This window comes from Scyliorhinus canicula, chromosome 14 (genome assembly GCF_902713615.1).
Source record: "Scyliorhinus canicula chromosome 14, sScyCan1.1, whole genome shotgun sequence".
Lineage (NCBI taxonomy): Eukaryota > Metazoa > Chordata > Chondrichthyes > Carcharhiniformes > Scyliorhinidae > Scyliorhinus > Scyliorhinus canicula.
This window is the reverse complement of record NC_052159.1, coordinates 580,679-594,229: the sequence shown is the minus strand read 5'-3', so window position 1 is coordinate 594,229 and position 13,551 is coordinate 580,679. Positions and strand designations below refer to the sequence as shown.

The following is a 13,551-nucleotide window of genomic DNA, read 5'->3' as shown; positions in this document are numbered from 1 at the left end:
ATATTGTCCTTGACTAACAATGCCACCCCTCCCCCTCTCTTTCCACCTTCCCTGAGCTTACTGAAAGATCTAAACCCCGGAACCTGCAACAACCATTCCTGTCCCTGCTCTATCCATGTCTCCGAAATGGCCACAACATCGAAGTCCCAGGTACCAACCCATGCTGCAAGTTCACCCACCTTATTCCGGATCCTCCTGGCATTGAAGTAGACGCACTTTAAACCACCTTCCTGCCTGCCGGTACACTCCTGCAACCTTGAAACCTTACTCATGACCTCACTACTCTCAACCTCCTGTATAATGGAGCTACAATTCAGGTTCCCAACCCCCTACTGAATTAGTTTAAACCCTCCCGAAGAGCATTAGCAAATTTCCCTCCCCAGGATATTGGTACCCCTCTGTTCCAGGTGTAGCCCCTCCCATTTGTCGAGGTCCCACCTACCCCAGAATGAGCCCCAATTATCCAGGTATCTGAAACCCTCCCTCCTGCACCATCCCTGTAGCCATGTGTTCAACTGCTCTCTCTCCCTATTCCTCATCTCGCTAGCACGTGGCACGGGTAACAACCCAGAGATAATAACTGTTTGTTCTAGCTCTAAGTTTCCACCCTAGCTCCCTGAATTTGTGTCTTACATCCCTATCCCTTTTCCTACCCATGTCGTTGGTACCTATGTGGCCACGACTTGGGGCTGCTCCCCCTCCCCCTTAAGGATCCCGAAAACACGATCCAAGACATCGCGGACCCTGGCACCTGGGAGGCAACACACCAACCGCGAGTCTCTCTCGTTCACACAGAATCTCCTATCTATCCCCCTAACTATGGAGTCTCCAAAGACTAATGTTCTACTCCTTTCCCCCCTTCCCTTCTGAGCAACAGGGACAGACTGTGTGCCAGAGACCTGTACCCCATGGCTTACCCCTGGTAAGTCCCCCCCCCTCAACAGTATCCAAAGCGGTATACTTGTTACTAAGGGGAACGTCCACAGGGGATCCCTATACTGACTGCTTCCTCCCAGCCCCTCTCACCGCCACCCATCTATCTTCATTCTTCGGAGTAACTACATCCCTGAAGCTTCTATCTATGTCCACCTCTGCCTCCCGAATGATCCAAAGTTCATCCAGCTCCAGTTCCCTAACGCTGTTTCTGAGGAGCTGGAGATGGGTGCACTTCCCACAGGTGAAATCAGCAGGGACACTGACGGCGTCCCTCACCTCAAACATTCTGCAGGAGGAACATTGTACTGCCTTCCCTGCCATCCCCGCTAGATAAAACAAGAAAAAGAAAGGAAGAGTTTACCTGATATACCCTCAAGGAGGTGGAAGGGTGGGGGACACTACAAGTGTAGTGTCTCGGGTTTAGCAACAGCCCAACTTATACACAGGTACTACACACCTTCCCAGAAACCCCCACGGCCGACCTCCGGTTTCCTACTGCTCTGAAACAAAAAAAAACTCCGAAAAAAAAGTTAGTTAAAAACCAAAAGGCCGCTTCTCCTGTCAGGTAAGTTTTGAAAGCGGGAAACGTACCTTCCTGATAGGCCCCTGCTGTCGCTGCTACCGCTGAACAACTGGCTTCTATTTTGGCCAATAAAGGGGCAGGTGCCTTGGTAGCTGAGCGGGTCCTTAGTGGTCATTGACCGTGGCTGTTGGGCTTTCTGAGCAAAGGGAGTGGCGCCGATCAGTCTGTGGCTGTACCGATTGCTTGATTGGAGTTCTATTGTCCTGGGAAAATGGGCCATTAAAATGCCAGCGAGCAGGAGTTTCGATCAGGTCTGGTTACCTGTGTTATAGATACACACAGGCTCTATATCTGTCTGAGTCCTGGGCTGGCCATAATTCCCATGGTCCTTTGCAGGTGGCCATCTTACATGGCTACACCATGGTCGTGTCCAGTGCCTGGGTCGATGGCGAGTGGTCCGTCTGGTTTCATTTCATTTTTGTGTTTTTGTCGTGGTTGAACACAATGGAGTGACTCACCAAGTATGAGTTGGTTTGGGAAAGATTTGATTGACTAATTGTGTAAATGTAATCTTGTGTGATTAAGTTTTCATGTCTTCTATTAATAAATGCATTAATATAACATTTAAAATCTCCAAAAGTGGTATTGAAATATAAGACCCCTAACTTCAATACTCACATCATCTTGTAATCAAATAAACATTGCACATTGTTGTGATAAATTGCCCAAGTTTGTCTTTGCGATTTGTATTATCTGCCAGTTCAGAAGAATCTCCTTCCAGTCAGCCAAATTCTTAAACAGGCCGATAATTTACCATCAAAACCCTCATCGCAAGAATAAATAAAAATGCCCAGTTAAAGTTGACATTCTAGCAGCAATGGAGGCCAATGGACCAAGAATCACACACGCACTGAGCTCACATTATTCTTTTTATTATATTCTTTGACTGAAAGACACCCTAGTCAGGGTCAAAGGTGAGAGAGCCTGTGGGTCGAAGGTCAGAGAGCAACTTTGATGCCCACCCACCACAGCAGGGATTTGACAACAGCGACTGACTACACCCACAGCCATTACATCAACAGGACATCCATCACTGCCAGGATTCACCTCAATTGGTACAATGGTGGGGTTCCAGGGTCCCAACCTCTCCAGGAATGAGGGGCCCAGCTGCATCTGGGTGGAGGGGATGGAGAAGGGGTAACGAGGCAGACTGCAGTCCCCAGGGTGGGGGATAATCGAGTGTTTATGGGACTTTACTCTCGGTTGGAGTAATCATCAGCTTAAATCCGTGCTGGGGGAAGGGGGTGAAGACCTCAAGTCAATCATTGACCCTTGCCCCTCTCAGTCCAGGTCAACCATTGACCCTTGCCCCTCTCAGTCCAGGTCAACTTAATCGGAAGCCTTACTGAGGGTCTTCAACCCAAACGTCAATGGGGCCAAACCACAGAATAAGGACGAGGTTAGGACCAGGACCTTGCAAGCAGCTTGTTGATTAAGAAGGGAGTGATTGGCGGATGGGCAGGAGGGTGAGGATGAGGTGACTATCAGCCATGATCCTATTGGCTGGTGGAGCAGACTCGAGGGGCCAAGTGGCCATTCCTGCTCCTAATAGTTAGATTCAGGATAAGGATTGAAGCTCGGATTGTGATGAGAATTGGCACCAGGGTCTACACTGAAAATCCAGTCTAGATTAACCTTGTCTGTGAAACCTGGACAGTGGAGTTCAACAGCAGGAAAGGACATTGAATAGTTGGGACATTAACCAGTGGATAAGGGGCATTGACCAGTCAGAGAAGAGCATTAGTGACTCTATCAGCACCGTGGATGTACCTACACCTCAGTCACTCTCTATCAGCAGTGTGGATGTACCTACACCTCAGTCACTATCAGCACTGTGGATGTACCTACACCTCAGTCACTATCAGCACTGTGGATGTACCTACACCTCAGTCACTATCAGCACTGTGGATGTACCTACACCTCAGTCACTCTCTATCAGCAGTGTGGATGTACCTACACCTCAGTCACTCTCTATCAGCAGTGTGGATGTACCTACACCTCCTGCATTAGTGTTAGGGGTTAGAGGTCAGGGTTCAGGTAGGAACCCATTTCCTGACAGTCTGAGCTGCAGAACCCTGTGGTCCCAGAAACAGAGCTGCCGCCGGAAAATAATTGATCAGCAGACGGTTCCACCCAATGTGCAGCATTTCCCACCATGAACCCACGCAGAGCAAGATCCCGTGTCCAACAGTAGATACACTTGTGGCTTTCATCATTAATTTCTGTGTTTAATACTTATTCTACCTCCCTGACCTCTCAAAGCACTCTCTGGTACAGCATTTTTACTGACTCAGTCTAACCTCCATTCCCAGGAACATAAACTCTGAACAGAATCTGCAAGTTAGTCTCCACACGTTTGTGTTCAAGTGAAAACATCAAACATTGTGAAAATTCCCTGATAATAAATTCTCAACATCTCCTCAATACTGACACTCCCACAATGCAGATTTGGGTCCCACACACACTGACTCTCACTGGGGTACGGGTCCCACACACTGACTCTCACTGGGGTCCCACACACTGACTCTCACTGGGGTAGGGGTCCCACACACACTGACTCTCACTGGGGTACGGGTCCCACACACACTGACTCTCACTGGGGTACGGGTCAAAAACACAGACTCTCACTGGGGTACAGGTCCCACACACACTGACTCTCACTGGGGTACGGGTTCCACACACACTGACTCTCACTGGGGTACGGGTCCCACACACACTGACTCTCACTGGGGTACGTGTCCCACACACACTGACTCTCACTGGGGTACGGGTCCCACACACACTGACTCTCACTGGGGTACGGGTCCCACACACACTGACTCTCACTGGGGTACGGGTCCCACACACACTGACTCTCACTGGGGTACGGGTCCCACACACTGACTCTCACTGGGGTACGGGTCCCACACACACTGACTCTCACTGGGATATGGGTCCCACACTCACTGACTCTCACTGGGGTATGGGTCCCACACACACTGACTCTCACTGGGGTCCCACACACACTGACTCTCACTGGGGTACGGGTCCCACACACACACTGACTCGCACTGGGGTCCCACACACACTGACTCTCACTGGGGTACGGGTCCCACACACACTGACTCTCACTGGGGTACGGGTCCCACACTCACTGACTCTCACTGGGGTACGGGTCCCACACACAGACTCTCACTGGGGTACGGGTCCCACACACACTGACTCTCACTGGGGTACGGGTTCCATACATACTGACTCTCACTGGGATATGGGTTCCATACACACTGACTCTCACTGGGGTACGGGTCCCACACTCACTGACTCTCACTGGGGTACGGGTTCCATACACACTGACTCTCACTGGGGTAAGGGTCACACACACACTGACTCACACTGGGGTACGGGTCCCACACACACTGACTCTCACTGGGGTACGGGTCCCACACACACTGACTCTCACTGGGGTACGGGTCCCACACACACTGACTCTCACTGGGGTACGGGTCCCACACACTCTCACTGGGGTACGGGTCCCACACACACTGACTCTCACTGGGGTACGGGTCCCACACACACTCTCACTGGGGTAAGGGTCCCACACACACTGACTGTCACTGGGGTACGGGTCCCACACACTCTCACTGGGGTACGGGTCCCACACACACTGACTCTCACTGGGGTATGGGTCCCACACACACTGACTCTCACTGGGGTACGGGTCCCACACACACACTGACTCTCACTGGGGTACGGGTCCCACATACACTGACTCTCACTGGGGTACGGGTCTCACACACACTGACCCTCACTGGGGTACGGGTCCCACACACAGACTCTCACTGGGGTACGGGTTCCATACATACTGACTCTCACTGGGATATGGGTTCCATACACACTGACTCTCACTGGGGTACGGGTCCCACACTCACTGACTCTCACTGGGGTACGGGTTCCATACACACTGACTCTCACTGGGGTCCCACACACAATGACTCTCACTGGGGTACGGGTCCCACACACACTGACTCTCACTGGGGTACGGGTCCCACACACTGACTCTCACTGGGGTACGGGTCCCACACACACTGACTCTCACTGGGGTACGGGTCCCACACACACTGAGTCTCACTGGGGTACGGGTCCCACACACTGACTCTCACTGGGGTACGGGTCCCACACACTGACTCTCACTGGGGTACGGGTCCCACACACACTGACTCTCACTGGGGTACGGGTCCCACACACACTGACTCTCACTGGGGTACGGGACCCACATACACTGACTCTCACTGGGGTACGGGTCCCACACACACTGACTCTCACTGTGGTACGGGTCCCACACACACTGACTCTCACTGGGGTACGGGTCCCACACACACTGACTCTCACTGGGGTACGGGTCTCACACACACTGACTCTCACTGGGGTACGGGTCCCACACACAGACTCTCACTGGGGTAAGGGTCCCACACACACTGACTCTCACTGGGGTATGGGTCCCACACACACTGACTCTCACTGGGGTACGGGTCCCACACACACTGACTCTCACTGGGGTACGGGTCCCACACACACTGACTCTCACTGGGGTACGGGTCCCACACACACTGACTCTCACTGGGGTACGGGTCCCACACACACTGACTCTCACCGGGGTACGGGTCCCACACACACTGACTCTCACTGGGGTACGGGTCCCACACACACTGACTCTCACTGGGGTACGGGTCCCACACACACTGACTCTCACTGGGGTACGTGTCCCACACACACTGACTCTCACTGGGGTACGGGTCCCACACACACTGACTCTCACTGGGGTACGGGTCCCACACACACTGACTCTCACCGGGGTACGGGTCCCACACACACTGACTCTCACTGGGGTACGGGTCTCACACACACTGACTCTCACTGGGGTACGGGTCTCACACACACTGACTCTCACTGGGGTACGGGTTCCACACACACTGACTCTCACTGGGGTACGGGTCCCACACACACTGACTCTCACTGGGGTCCCACACACACTGACTCTCACTGGGGTACGGGTCCCACACACACTGACTCTCACTGGGGTCCCACACACACTGACTCTCACTGGGGTATGGGTCCCACACACACCGACTCTCACTGGGGTACGGGTCCCACACACACTGACTCTCACTGGGATACGGGTCCCCCACACACTGACTCTCACTGGGGTACGGGTCCCACACACACTGACTCTCACTGGGTACGGGTCCCACACACACTGACTCTCACTGGGGTACGGGTCCCACACACACTGACTCTCACTGGGGTATGGGTCCCACACACACTGACTCTCACTGGGGTACGGGTCCCACACACACTGACTCTCACTGGGGTACGGGCCCCACACACACTGACTCTCACTGGGGTAGGGGTCCCACACACACTGACTCTCACTGGGGTAGGGGTCCCACACACACTGACTCCCACTGGGGTACGGGTCCCACACACACTGACTCTCACTGGGGTACGGGTCTCACACACACTGACTCTCACTGGGGTCCCACACACACTGACTCTCACTGGGGTACAGATCCCACACACACTGACTCTCACTGGGGTAGGGGTCCCACACACTGACTCTCACTGGGGTACGGGTCCCACACACACTGACTCTCACTGGGGTAAGGGTCCCACACACACTGACTCTCACTGGGGTACGGGTCCCACACACACTGATTCTCACTGGGGTACGGGTCCCACACACACTGACTCTCACTGGGTACGGGTCCCACACACACTGACTCTCACTGGGGTCCCACACACACTGACTCTCACTGGGGTACGGGTCCCACACACACTGACTCTCACTGGGGTACGGGTCCCACACACACTGACTCTCACTGGGGTACGGGTCCCACACACACTGACTCTCACTGGGGTACGGGTCCCACACTCACTGACTCTCACTGGGGTACGGGTCCCACACACACTGACTCTCACTGGGGTATAGTTCCATGGACACTGACTCTTTATTGTCCTGACACTGATCTCAGTTCAGTTCCAGTGGAGACAGGGCTATTGTGAATGTGGATGTGCAACATTACAATCGGTCAATTTCCCATTTGAAAGTTCGAACATTCTCTCAAGTACAATCCTTGTTACAGACGGGCAGGATTCCTCCTGTTTGGGCCCTTTATCCAGTATTGGTGGTGAGTGGTCCATCTGTCTCTGGCCAATGGGAGCACTGGTCACTCCATGGTGAACTCTGACCTTGGGCCTAGGTTAGATGTTGCTTCTGTCTGGACTGACAACACAAACACACCCAAACGCATTGCTAGTCCTTAACTGGACGGAATCGCACAGAAAGTAAACTGGTTCCGTGATTCTGTCACAGAGTTCTGGAACTTTCCTTCACTGCAAATATCGGTAAATCTTGAAGCAGTGATTCCCTGAATCGGCCACGGCCACATGTCCTTCGGAGGTCAATGCCAGACCCTGCGGCCCGTACAGAGGGTCAGCAGATGTGTTAATGTAGGAGAGGAATGAGCCGGCACTGTCAAACACCTGCAGAGAGAAAGGCAGACAGACGGATAGAGAGGCACAGATAGCAGCTGGAGCTGACGTCAGCTAACATAGAATCCTGATAGTGCCAAAGGAGGCCATTTGGCCCATTGAGTCTGCACAGGCCACTGATAGAGCACCCAGCGCCCAATCACCCGTCCCATCCCAGTAACCCGACAGAACCTTTGGACACTAAGGGCAATTTAGAACGGCCAATCCACCTGCACATCTTTGGGCTGGAGGAGGAAACCGGTGCACCTGGAGGAACCCCACGCACACACGGGGAAAACGTGCAGACTCCGCACAGGCACCAGAATTGAACCCGGGTCCCTGGTGTTGAGGCAGCAGTGCTAACCACTATGTCACAGTGCCGCCCAACGGGAAAACCGGCAGAAAAGACCTTGACCTATGAGCTGGCCAGGATAACAGTAAAAACACAACATGCCACACAAAATAAGCACGGGCCCCACCACACATCACCACCACCCCCAATACACTTGGGGCTGGTTAGCACACTGGGCTAAATCGCTGCCTTTGAAAGCAGACCAAGGCAGGCCAGCAGCACGGTTCGATTCCCGTACCAGCCTCCCCGAACAGGTGCCGGAATGTGGCGACTAGGGGCTTTTCACAGTAACTTCATTGCAGCCTACTCGTGACAATAAGCGATTTTCATTTCATTTCACACTGTCTCCATCAATCTCTCCCAGGACAGGGAGACCGCAGGGGATGGATACAGGTACAGCAGGGGATGTATACAGGTACAGCACGGGGATGGATACAGGTACAGCAGGGGGACGGATACAGGTACAGCAGGGGGATGGATACAGGTACAGCAGGGGATGTATACAGGTACAGCACGGGGATGGATACAGGTACAGCAGGGGGATGGATACAGGTACAGCACGGGGATGGATACAGGTACAGCAGGGGGATGGATACAGGTACAGCACGGGATGGATACAGGTACAGCACGGGGATGGATACAGGTACAGCAGGGGGATGGATACAGGTACAGCAGGGGGATGGATACAGGTACAGCACGGGGATGGATACAGGTACAGCACGGGGATGGATACAGGTACAGCAGGGGGATGGATACAGGTACAGCACGGGGATGGATACAGGTACAGCACGGGGATGGATACAGGTACAGCAGGGGGATGGATACAGGTACAGCAGGGGGATGGATACAGGTACAGCAGGGGGATGGATACAGGTACAGCAGGGGGATGGATACAGGTACAGCAGGGGGATGGATACAGGTACAGCACGGGGATGGATACAGGTACAGCAGGGGGATGGATACAGGTACAGCAGGGGGATGGATACAGGTACAGCAGGGGGATGGATACAGGTACAGCAGGGGGAGGGATACAGGTACAGCACGGGGATGGATACAGGTACAGCACGGGGATGGATACAGGTACAGCACGGGGATGGATACAGGTACAGCAGGGGATGTATACAGGTACAGCACGGGGATGGATACAGGTACAGCAGGGGGATGGATACAGGTACAGCAGGGGGATGGATACAGGTACAGCAGGGGGATGGATACAGGTACAGCACGGGGATGGATACAGGTACAGCACGGGGATGGATACAGGTACAGCACGGGGATGGATACAGGTACAGCACGGGGATGGATACAGGTACAGCACGGGGATGGATACAGGTACAGCAGGGGGATGGATACAGGTACAGCACGGGGATGGATACAGGTGCAGCACGGGGATGGATACAGGTACAGCACGGGGATGGATACAGGTACAGCAGGGGGTTGGATACAGGTACAGCAGGGGGATGGATACAGGTACAGCAGGGGGATGGATACAGGTACAGCAGGGGGATGGATACAGGTACAGCAGGGGGATGGATACAGGTACAGCAGGGGGATGGATACAGGTACAGCAGGGGGATGGATACAGGTACAGCAGGGGGATGGATACAGGTACAGCAGGGGGATGGATACAGGTACAGCACGGGGATGGATACAGGTACAGCAGGGGGATGGATACAGGTACAGCAGGGGGAGGGATACAGGTACAGCAGGGGGATGGATACAGGTACAGCAGGGGGATGGATACAGGTACAGCAGGGGGATGGATACAGGTACAGCAGGGGGTTGGATACGGTGTGAATCACATTCCCACCTGTATTCGGCTATTTCCCCAATCTGCAACGATGATGTTCCCATTGGTGTCGGCAGCCACCCCTGTCGGTGCGTTGAACTGTCCGTTCCCCTCTCCGTGTGATCCAAACTTGAAGAGGAATTCACCATCCGAGTTATAAACCTGTGAAGGTCACCAAAAGGTCAGTCACAAGCCTCAGTCTCCGATTGGTGGACCGGTCTATCAGGAGGCACACCTCCAAGACAGGTCTGATCCGTCAGGGAAGGCCATGAAAAGCCAGAGGCTGTGCTTGGCCAAGTGTCCGAGGGGGGGCAGGGGACGTTAGTAATGTCGGCTGAAGCCCCGAAGCTCGAATGTTTAGTGTGACTCGGGAAATGTACAACAGTCAAATGTGGACTTACCTTCACCGAGTGATTGTGGAAATCTGTCACCAGAATCTCATTCTTATTGTTCACGGCAACAAAATGCGGTCCTGTAAACAGTGAAGAAATCAGCTCAATTCCTCACATTCCATTCATACCAAGCTGCACGCGGCCCGGTGCCCGCTGCCACCCGGTGCCCGCTCCCGCCCGGTGCCCGCTCCCGCCCGGTGCCCGCAGCCGCCCGGTGCCCGCTCCCGCCCGGTGCCCGCTCCCGCCCGGTGCCCGCTCCCGCCCGGTGCCCGCTCCCGCCCGGTGCCCGCTCCCGCCCGGTGCCCGCTCCCGCCCGGTGCCCGCTCCCGCCCGGTGCCCGCTCCCGCCCGGTGCCCGCCGCCGCCCGGTGCCCGCCCCCCGCCCGGTGCCCGCCCCCGCCCGGTGCCCGCTCCCGCCCAGTGCCCGCCCCCGCCCGGTGCCCGCTCCCGCCCGGTGCCCGCTCCCGCCCGGTGCCCGCTCCCGCCCGGTGCCCGCTCCCGCCCGGTGCCCGCTCCCGCCCGGTGCCCGCTCCCGCCCGGTGCCAGCTCCCGCCCGGTGCCCACTCCCGCCCGGTGCCCGCAGCCACCCGGTGCCCGCTCCCGCCCGGTGCCCGCTCTGGCCCGGTGCCAGCTCCCGCCCGGTGCCCGGTGCCCGCCCCCGCCCGGTGCCAGCTCCCGCCCGGTGCCCGCTCCCGCCTGGTGCCCGCTCCCGCCCGGTGCCCGCTCCCGCCCGGTGCCCGCTGCCCGCTCCCGCCCGGTGCCCGCTCCCGCCCGGTGCCCGCTCCTGCCCCGGTGCCCGCTCCCGCCCGGTGCCCGCTCCCGCCCGGTGCCCGCCCCCGCCCGTGCCCGGTGCCCCGCTCCCGCCCGGTGCCCGCTCCCGCCCGGTGCCCGCTCCCGCCCGGTGCCCGCTCCCGCCCGGTGCCCGCTCCTGCCCGGTGCCCGCTCCCGCCCGGTGCCCGCTCCCGCCCGGTGCCCGCTCCCGCCCGGTGCCAGCAGCCGCTGACAGACAGTAAAAGTGTAAGGTCAGCATTTAGGGAGGCCAAACAGTTATAGGGAGTACAGAATAAATAGGAATATACTCAGAGAGGTCGATGAAGTGAGAGATATTGGCGACAGGTACACAGGTCCCTAAAGGCAGCAGTTCAAGTAGACAAGGTTGTTAAGAAAGCAAATGGAAAGTTCTCCTTCATTGGCAGCGGTATAGAATATAAAAGTAAGAATATAATGTTGGAATTGTCTGAAACACTGGGGAGGCCACAGCTGGAGTAGTGTGTGCAGTTCAACAAGGAACAAAGAAAGGTGCAGCACAGGAACAGGCCCTTCGGCCCTCCAAGCCTGTGCCGACCATGCTGCCCGTCTAAACTAAAATCTTCAACACTTCCTGGGTCTGTATCCTTCTATTCCCATCCTATTCATGTATTTGTCAACATGCCCCTTAAACGTCACTATCGTCCCTACTTCCACCACCTCCTCCGGCAGCGAGTTCCAGGCACCCACTACCCTCTGTGTAAAAACCTTGCCCCTCGCACCTTAAACCTATGCCCCCTAGTAATTGACCCCTCTACCCTGGGAAAAAGTCTCTGACTATCCACTCTGTCTATGCCCCTCATAATTGTGTAGACCTCTATCAGGTCGCCCCTCAACCTCCGTCATTCAACCTCCGTCAGTTTAAACTAATGTGGCAGGGGGATGGGAACCGATGCAGGAAGTTGGAAGGTAGTAAAACAGGGACAGAAGCAAAAGGAAGTAAGGGGAAAAGTGCAAGGCATAGTCAAAAATCTAAAAGGGCGACAGTACAAGGTACAGTGACTGAGGGGAGCTCAGTGAATAGGCCCAGTAATAACAAAAGGAATAAAACTGGAGATGTTCAGGTTCAAAACAGAGGTAAAAAAAGCAACATAAGTGTACTTTACCTGAATGCTCGTAGTATTCGGAATAAAGTAAATGAGTTGATGGCACAAATCATCGTAAATGACTATGATTTAGTGGCCATTACTGAAACATGGTTAAAGGATGGTCACGACTGGGAGTTAAATATCCGATGGTATCAAACTATTCGGAAGGACAGAGTGGATGGTAAGGGAGGTGGTGTTGCTCTGTTATTTAAGGATGACATCCGGGCAATAGTAAGGGATGACATTGGTGCTAGGGAGGATAAGGTTGAATCCATTTGGGTGGAAATCAGGAATAGTAAGGCGAAAAAGTCACTGATAGGAATAGTCTATCGGCCACCAAATAGTAACGAGATGGTGGGGCAGGCAATAAACAAAGAAATAACTGATTCATGTAGAAATGGTACAGCAGTTATCATGGGGGATTTTAATCTACATGTCGATTGGTTTAACCAGGTCGGTCAAGGCAACCTTGAGGAGGAGTTTATAGAATGTATCCGCGATAGTTTCCTAGAACAGTATGTAATGGAACCTACGAGGGAACAAGCGGTCCTAGATCTTGTCCTGTGTAATGACAGGATTGATTCATGATCTCATAGTTAGGGATCCTCTCGGAAGGAGCGATCACAATATGGTGGAATTTAAAATACAGATGGAGGGTGAGAAAGTAAAATCAAATACTAGTGTTTTGTGTTTAAACAAAGGAGATTACAAGGGGATGAGAGAAGAACTAGCTAAGGTAGACTGGGAGCTAGGACTTTATGGTGGAACAGTTGAGGAAAAGTGGAGAACCTTCCAAGGGATTTTTCACAGTGCTCAGCAAAGGTTTATACCAACAAAAAGGAAGGACGGAAGAAAGAGGGAAAATCGACCGTGGATATCTAAGGAAATAAGGGAGAGTATCAAATTGAAGGAAAAAGCATATAAAGTGGCAAAGATTGCTGGGAGATTAGAGGACTGGGAAATCTTTAGGGTGCAACAGAAAGCTACTAAAAAAGCTATAAAGAGGAGTAAGATAGAGTATGAGAGTAAACTTGCTCAGAATATAAAAACAGACAGTAAAAGTTTTTACAAATATAAAAGACAAAAAAAGAGTGGCTA

The 13,551-nt window shown here is 54.1% G+C and overlaps 1 long non-coding RNA gene across 1 annotated transcript; it reads right to left on the bottom strand.

Moving 5' to 3' along the window:
* Window positions 1–7,481: 7,481 nt before the first annotated feature.
* On the bottom strand, window positions 7,482–10,688 carry LOC119977855. The gene is made up of 3 exons (XR_005463297.1): window positions 10,569–10,688; window positions 10,189–10,329; window positions 7,482–8,038 (listed from the first exon to the last, which is right to left on the bottom strand). It is a non-coding gene; the product is annotated as an uncharacterized LOC119977855 (long non-coding RNA).
* Window positions 10,689–13,551: the final 2,863 nt, after the last annotated feature.